The 9,099-nt window shown below is 38.2% G+C and overlaps 1 long non-coding RNA gene across 1 annotated transcript; it reads right to left on the reverse strand.

The window, feature by feature from the left end:
- Positions 1–38: 38 nt before the first annotated feature.
- On the reverse strand, positions 39–5,292 carry LOC138118494 (uncharacterized). Its single transcript, XR_011155172.1, has 3 exons — positions 5,208–5,292; positions 2,756–2,976; positions 39–630 (listed from the first exon to the last, which is right to left on the reverse strand). It is a non-coding gene; the product is annotated as an uncharacterized lncRNA (long non-coding RNA).
- Positions 5,293–9,099: the final 3,807 nt, after the last annotated feature.

Consider the following 9,099-nt stretch of genomic DNA (forward strand, 5'->3'; position numbering starts at 1 on the left):
AGGTTTTAGGTTCTTTTAGGTGCTTTTAAGGTTCTCTAGCCTTTTCAATCATGGAGAGGACAATCACATTCTCAACAGTGATCTCAAGAAAGCAGAGACTCATGAAAGTATCTTCATGGTATCCACAGGTACAGTCAGTGAATTTCAGGACAGACAAGCTGGATCCAATTCTTTAAGCTTTTATCCATTGACTTCAGTGAAAGATCACAGCCTTTGCTGCACTTCTGGATTACTTTTTCATGGGTGCAACACCCTACATTTGTCTTTGTTGGACTTTGTTATGCACTCCTGCTCTACTTGTTACTGTGATGTATCCTGCAACTGATACCTACTTGATATGATATTGGTAGTATTCATAAAAACTGTAAAGGGACTTAATAAGAGAAATGTTGATCTAAAAGCAAGGAAAGAAATAACAAAATATGCCTATGTATGGAGGTCACCAAAGATGTGGTTAGATTATATACAGATAAGGTGATTAAATGTCTTGGTGTTAGTGAAAGAGATAGTCCTGCTCTTCACTCTGTGTACTCTGAAGCATGAGGAAGGGCTGGAGGGCTTACCTGACCACAGGGCAAGCAGCTTTAATTCATTGATCCAGTCAGTTAATGGAGTTTTACTTCCTAGGACCTGGAAAAAAGGCCAGAAACAAAACAGAAAAGAAAAAAAGATAAACAGCTGATTACCTACTGGGGATGTGAAACTTAAGTCCACCACAGGAATCCCCATTTGATGAACCAATGTCTTCATTTGAAAAGTCCTGTCAAACTCTAAGTACAGTAGAAATTAATTTATGCCTAATTATTTGAGATTGTATATATGGGATCATAAGATATTGTGGCAGAAATGCTTTCCCTCCCAGTTGGCCAGAAACCGTTTTCCTGTGTGGCTGGTTAGAGTTCAAACATATTTCTCATGAGACACAAAGTAAATACAAAGTAGTCTCATATTTTCAATCAAACCCTAGGAAACTTCCCCCCAGGTAAAAGGCACAATGCAGTTCATTTCACCGGAGCGCTGCAGAATGATGCTATCCCTTGCAGCAATAATTCTCCTTCTACAGTTGGACTGCTGTTTCCTAAAGCTTACAGCCTTTAAGGATAAACTAATTTTTTTGATAGATGTGCCCCAAAACACAAATCCTTGATTATTAAGCAATACATTTTTCACACACTGGAAACTGGGGAGCAATGACAGTAAAGGGTCTCTAATGTCTCATTCCTTTAAGCAACCACCGTACAAGTCCCAGGCCTTTTCCCTTAGCTATATACAGTGCCAGTGATCTATGTAATGACAAAACACAGGCAGCAAATGGTTTAAAAAACTATGAGGAATTACAGTTGTCATGGCCTGTTGCCACTGTTTTTTGCACATCCTAACGTTCAGAAGTTCCTCTCCTCAAGGGTGTGAAAGCAAGACTGTAATCAATAGATCTTGATAAGCAGTAGCTCCCACTGACAGATCTCACTACACATCTAAAGCACACATTATTTCAAAATCTATGTCCAGGAGTAAGGAAGACATTTTCTAGCTTAACAAGGTTCTTGTGCAACCTTCATTTTTGAGTAATTTTGATAGAAGGAAGTAAATATTAAAAAAAAAAAAAAAAAAACAACCGAACAACCCTTTAAGAACATTTTGGGAGAAGTGTACTATATCAAGTGGCTTTAATATGAGATATTTTATACCTGAATTGAGAAGCTGTTTATAAAGTAAAATATTGTATTCAGCCAACGAATGAAACAAAACCCAGAAGCATTAAGAATAAATACATTAAGTGACATTATAAAAAGGATACTGTTACTTAGAAACTGTAGTTATGTTATGTTAATAATTGATCCATTGCCTTGTATAATACACATTAAATCTTCTAAGCAGAACACTGTTTTATGTAGACTGTGCAAACAGACAAAAAAAATGAGATGACTGGAATGATGGTTCTCCTACAGCGATATTTACCTTTAGGGAATAATAAATATATGGCTTTACCAGTAAAGTTACATTTCAGCTCTTTTTCAGTTATGGGATTTACAGAGTTTTCACTGGCTTTTCAAATAGTTATGTGTTGATGCTATTAAATGCTCTCTTCTTGTCATTTGATTTTGCTTCAAAAGGATGGTAGAAATTAGCAGAGTTGTACAAAATAAGAAATTATTTATCAACTACAATAATCATTTAACTGTAAATCATTAAGTATTGCCAGGGAGGTATTTCTGCAGTTATATTACTGTAACTGAAGTTCAAAAACTTCCCAAGATATCCTCTAAGAATAATTCAGACATGTTAAGTTGGCCTGCTGGAGTTTGCATCATTACAGAGAACAATGGGAAAGAAATGCAAGAAGAGAAGTATAAACAGCAGAAACAACAGGAAGGAAAAAAAGAAAAGGAAAACCAATTCTCAGATTCATTTCTAAAATGTTTCTGTCTGACTCAGGAGTGACACCTGAAGACAATTTATAAAGAACAGTATGAACTGTGTTTCTTTGCTCTCCTAATGTGATTGTCAACCACTGACAACTCTCTGAACTTCAAATCTACATTGGGAAGCAGTAAAACATCTGTTTGTTGTTTAGAAGAATGGTTTAAACACATTGTCAGTTCTAGTAGGGTATCAAATTGCTGAACAGGATTTCAAGAAATCAAATAATTTTTACTGGTGAAGGGAGTACAGGTGAAGGGAGTACAGCCCAGCACAGACCAGGAGGTGGTTCTTTGGAGTTGTACACAAACATACACACACATTTTAGACTTACAGCCTTCTCCCATGCGAGCAGAACACCTCCAGTTCCATGCTGCTCTGGCAGAATATGGGCACACTAAGCACTGAACATCCAGCCAGAGCATTTCCTGCCATGAACCCAAATTTGACTGTTGGTTTCCTTAAACATCTGGAGAAATCAAAGACTTCCAGAAATCCTTGTCAGTTCGTATTTCTACCATGTTGAATTGATATTATGTGACAGAAATCAGTCACCTGGAAAAGGTAAGAAAAATTTTATCTTTCACTATTTAATTTGAAAAAAGCTGTTGTGAGTGTCTAAGCCAAAATAATAAAATGAAAACTCTGAATGGAAAATCAAAGTAAGTAATATCATCATGTCAATGATTAAACATAAAGATTGAAATTCATCTGTCACAGAACAATAACTTGAGGTCTATTTACCACACATAACTTCAGCAACAAAGTTTTGTTCTGGCACTGCTTCAGGGTTTCTCTGTTCGTGCTCATGCCAGCTTTTTTGCCTGACTGTACTTCAGAAATTCTGCTGGCATGATTACATAGCACTTAACAAGAGAAAGAGGGTTTTCTGCTAGGACTGTAACGTTCCCTTCACAAACAACATTAGCTAGGCTGACAAAGGAATTCTTCTGGTTGTATAGTTGCTTCTACATTGATGGTTTTGTGCTGGCACAGCTCTTTTTTTCCCACTCACTAAGGCAACTGACCTACACTGTCAAATCTTATAGTACAGGCTTGATCTGAGTCCTGTCCAATTCTCTAAAGCTATTTACAGAATAAATTCCCCCCAAAAAGTCTCTTATAAATCACCTCACCTCAACAATCCTACAAATCTGTGAGATCAATGTACATACCAAAAAACCCCACTCTTTCTTCTCAGAAGTTATTGCACTTTAAGGAACAGCAGTTTTACAGAGTCATCTCCTAAAAAAGTGTTAAACTTTCTGAAACAGTTATTTTCAGAAATCCACGTTTTGTGAAGCGCATGCTTTAACTGTACAGCTGGAAGGAGATAAGCTGTTCTAGGAATGAGGTACACACTGCTAGTAAATAACAGAATGGAGCTATTAAAGAGTCCATCATGTTCATTAACTTTTACAAGCTGCACAGAACAATGCTGCTCTTAGACAAAATATTGTTTAATGTCATTTGCACAGAGAGCAAAAACAAGAACAATGTGGATTTTGCCTGTTTGGTTCAGCACGTTTTAATTAGACCGCAGCTTTGAAAAGAGTGATGTTGCTGGTGCTACATCACGTATTTCCAAAATGGATTAAAGAGCAAAACAACAGAAGAGAAAAATGTTCCTTTAAAATAGTGATTAAAATAACAATAGTATAAACACAGTCAATTAAATGACAGCTTCTGTATCCCCTACTGTGTTCAAAGCTAACTTAGCTAGGAACCAGGTTATGGAACAGAGGAAGTGCATAGCCCAGGAAAGCAGTGCTAGTAGACTACAAACCCTTTGGGGAAAGAAGATACCTTTCATTTTTCTGACATTCCACATGTGCCAAAATAGTTATGTAACTACTAAGGACAATGCATAAAACAGTAATTGAGCAAGCGAGTTTGGATTAAGCCAATGTTGTTAGCATGCCAGTGACATTTTTATGTTGGTACAATAGTTTTTACAGAATGTAAACATAATTTATTTCTAAATCTCTTAATGTAAGTACTTACATTTTATGTTGGAAAAATAATCTCCTACATGCTACTATTTTAGTAGCTTTGCAGGTGGACAAAACAAACTAAAAATCATCAGTGGTGTAATTCCAACAGGAGTAATGAAGTTACAAGAAAAATAAATGTGCAGGAACAACTATGAATGATGTGAAGTGTTTGGCATACACTAAAGTCTAACAAGAATTTTTCTTCTGGTAATTTTAGCCAAATTCTCTAGCTATTCAGAGGTTTGAGTAACACACATTCATTTTTTTCAAATTCTCATGTACAGCATCACAGTGCCAATGTGTGCTCTCTCTCAAGACAGGAGGGAAATTGTAATTGATTTAGTCACCACTACTCCAGAATAATTCCCCATGCAAATTGCTGTCTCTGGAATAAGAATACTGGCACAGAACACTTCTAGAGTAATTAAGCCTATTTAGAAACAAGCTCACTATTTCATTCTCACAATTCCATAATGAAGTAATTATTTTCTGCAACAATGTTAACATGTTAACTAGCCATAGAAGAACAGCTTTAAAAATCCCATGACACTGTTATTCTTTCTTCATAACAAGAATGCCATTCTGCTTTAGTCATTACTGAAACTGAAATCTTAAGGGATCTCTAATGGACAACATGCTCCCTCAACTGGAATTCCAGAGAATTAAGAAGGTGAAAAGAAAGAACATGAAAATCCCACATGGAACCAGTCTTCTATTCCCCCCCTCCCTTGAGACAGGCAGTCAGCATGTAAAACTTTCCATATAAAACGTTAAGTGTTATAAAACTCTTACCGTGTTTATAAGGCAGGAGATCTGGCCTAGAGTTATTATGGTATCCAGCAGTGGGCATGTCAGCTCAGAGCTTCTCCATGTCAGGGAGTCACTGCAATAAGAAAGGGCGTGAACAAACTGTGTTAACACTCAGCCACTCCTCATCAGACTTGTGCTCCAGCCCCTTCCCCAGCTCTGCTGCCTTTCTCTGGACATGATCCAGCACCTCATGTCCTTCTGGTCATGAGGAGCCCAGAACTGGACACAGCACTCGAGGTGTGGCCTCAGCAGTGACAGTCACTGCCCCATCCTGCTGGCCATGCTGCTTCTAAGGAAGCAAAAGGTTAATTTTCTAATCAAAATATTGCTAATCTAGAAGAAAGCATAAGAACAGATAAACAGAGGTCTGGATTGTACTTAACAAGAGTTATTTTCAGCTGCTTCAGTATTTTGATTGACATGATGCCTCCTCCCACTAATCCACCTGGCTTTCAGATCTCTGAAACCACACAGTCTGCCTTTCTTCAAACTAGATTCCCTCCTGTCTCTAACCTTCCTAGTCCTAACTCAGTCACTGCATCATTACAGTGATCTCATTCTTCCCTTCCTTGGATGCCCATTCTTTGCTCAGCATATTCCTTCCACATTAAGCAATCCCTCTGTTATTTACAACATTTTTAACTGTCATAAGGTTTATAAACTATGCATAGGTTCTTCACAATGTGCACATCTAAATCCCCATCTTTGTTTAATTTGAGCTTTGATATCAAGAAACCCACACACGTAACAGTTTTGACAGGGAAACTACTTACCTAAACTACTCTCCCCCTCCTATTTTTCTGTCTGGAGTCTCATGGTATCAAAACCACAGAATAAATTCTGTCTAAGGAGGAACTGCTCTGCCTGTGCATTCAAAGAGAGGCACTGTGGACAAAGATCCAACGAGAACCCAACCTGCAGATCTCTGATATCTGAAAAATCCAGGGTAACTACGCAATAGATCACACAGCTGAGAACTCTGAGCCTCCAGTTAGTCACCTGAAAAAAAGGGATGGCACTTGCAAAAAAAACCTTTCAGTCTTTATTTTTAGAGATACACAATCAAGGGGAATAAAGGTTGTGTATACACACAGAAGTGAGAGACACACATGACTATTTTCAAAAATAATGAGCTGAGCATGTGAAGTGTTTGAGAGCTGAGGAGATGGACACAGAGAATTAATTATAAACTGGCATTTTAGTATAGCAATCCATGTATTTCTTTTGCTATCTAAAGCAAAAGCAATTAATTTTATGCCCTTTTTGAAGCTTCCAGTATGTGTTTAATTGCTCCAAAAGGAGTGATTAAAAAAGGCTTTAACTCTAGATTGGAGCCCTCAAAAAGAAGACTCCAGCTCCAGAGTACTCATTGCCAACCCACAATGAAATGTGTGTTAGGCAAGTTCTAAATTCCTTTGCAGACTTGGAGTCATTCTACAACTGGACTGTGAAATAGAGCTTATGCTCTGGTGCTACATTTGGAAAACCAAAGAAGACTTTTATTTGAAACTCTTCCAGTGAAATAGCTTCGAATACATTTCTGTGAGAGAATTCATGGACTGCAGTTCTGCCAGTGTCCAGCACAGGGAGAGAATGGGCCAGAAAGAGCATTTGTTAAATAGCAGTGTTGGAACAACAAATCAGTGAAAAGATGTTTCCAGGGCAAGGTATCTTAGCTTGGATTAGACATGGTCTTGTGTAAATATAAAAGCCTCTTTATTCACTTACACTTCCAGGAGCACCAGTAGAGCTTAGACAGACTTGGTTCTTAATGAAGCCATCATGCTGAAACATAGTTGTGTTTTCTATTCTCTAGTTTTCAGCTACATCTCCATCAGACTACCTAGAATTTGCCAGAGTTTAAGAAAATTGGTTTATAAACTCCTGGCACCTAGTCAAACTTCTAATAATTTACCTCTTGTCTTTTTTTTCTCCTAAGCAAATAACTTGTTCCTTTGGCTTTGTTTTTAAAGGCTCTTTCTGACTTCAAAGCAATTCTAAATATCAGGCTACTCATTTAGGTGAGTAACTACTGTACATATTTGAATACCTTTAAATTTCAGGGCATGGCTCACAGTGTGTCACTCAAATCCCAGCTTGCTGCCACACCAGAAAGGGAAGTTGTATTCCTTTCCTGCTCCTCCCAGTCTCAGCCAAAGTGTTTCTTTCCCATGTTGCAGTAGCTCAGGAAGATACCTGATGTCAAGGTAAACGGAGTCAATTCAATCATAACCCAGCACCCTAAAACAACTCTTCTTCCATTTTAAGGCTGTTGGTAGTTTATGGAATTTAATAAACTTACCTGTTGGTGGTGAGTAAGTAACTGTTTGAAGCTGTTAAGCTGTTTGGAGCCTTCAACAAAATACATCTTTCTCTTCTGCTTCAGTTCACATGGCTAAACCATTGGTGTTTCATAGGTGTACCTGCCAGGCTGTAAAGTGCTTGTGGGAGCTTGGGGGGAAATTACTACCAAAGTACAGGCCACTATTCCTCATATCATATGAATGGGGCCCTCCATTTCACTGCTACAGGACTGACTCACCACAGGCTGCAAATTAGTGGTGAAGCTGCCTTGGGATAGTTTATGGTATGCATAACTTGCTCTCACCAAAATATAAGTCCTGTTCCCCATTCTTACTTTACACCAGCCCTGGCATTTGTCAAATGCCTCTTATTTGATTCATCTGAGCAGCCCAGGAGGAAAAAGAAAGTGGATTGTCCTGTCACTAAATTTAATGAGTTGGACAGACTCGGCACAGGGTCTAACACAGCTCAGAGGCAGCACAAGGATGGTAGAACTGCAGCTGCGTGGGGAACAATCTCTCTGCACCCCAGTCCTCACATGTTAACCCTAAACTGGGCCAGACTCTTATTTTCTAAGCAGTTTTGATCACTTAAGTCAGTCACAATGCAAGGATGAATTTATATGGGTGGTTCTCAATAAGAAAAGCATTTTATTATTTATTAAATTAAGAGCTAGTATATCTATTCTAAACATTTTGATGCAGAAGAGACTTAAACAAGAAAAGCTTTTATAATGCTTTATAACCTCAAGCAAACAGGACCATTTACACTCCAGTAGATATTTTGCCAGTAAAATTATCATAGTTCCACTTAGGTTTTGTTTCAAGTACCAGCTGTTCCTCAGTGGAAAAACAAACTGCTAGCCCTGTTAAAAATTTAGTGTTTGAGTTTACACAATTCCTAGGTGTGACAGCCTGCAAAACAGGTTTGTACACTCTGAAGGACATCTGGCATCTTCTGAAATTCTGTGGACTAATTGTTTATATCCTAGCAAGTACCTAGGGAATAAGTACCTGTCAAGGAAGGAAGAAAGGTTGTGAAATACAACTAATTCTTTTCCCCTGAAATCAGTAGTAATATGCACTTCTGCACCTCTGATCAAATGCTTATTTGGCCTTACTCCCCCCACACACACCAAAAAAAAAAAAAATTGTCACAACTCAGTGCTTCAGGAGCCATCAGAAAGAACCTTCAAAAGTTTTTTTAAGGAATGTCAAAATGTGTGCAAGAACTGCTGTCTCTGTGTTTTGTGTGCTGGTCATCTTAAGGTTAAGTCTTAATTGCTCTGAAAATGCAGCACCTGCCTCCAGTTAAGGCTTTCCTGACCTGTGTCAGGGCTCAAGCAAAACACAAGCTTGCAGTACAGCGTTGCAGTCATTATAAACCTGAGCTGTTAAACGCTCAGTGACAGTAAAAAGTGTTCAGTAACAAGTCACTCTGTCAGCAGAACGCATGCAGCTTGCTTTCCACCAGTTTTATATATTATTCAACGCTAGTAACCCATGAGCTTCATTGTTTGAAATGGTGTTACCTTGTTTCCATACTGTATGAAACATATCAGACACCTCCT

The sequence above is a fragment of the Aphelocoma coerulescens genome, chromosome 14, assembly GCF_041296385.1.
Source record: "Aphelocoma coerulescens isolate FSJ_1873_10779 chromosome 14, UR_Acoe_1.0, whole genome shotgun sequence".
In the NCBI taxonomy this organism is placed as follows: domain Eukaryota; kingdom Metazoa; phylum Chordata; class Aves; order Passeriformes; family Corvidae; genus Aphelocoma; species Aphelocoma coerulescens.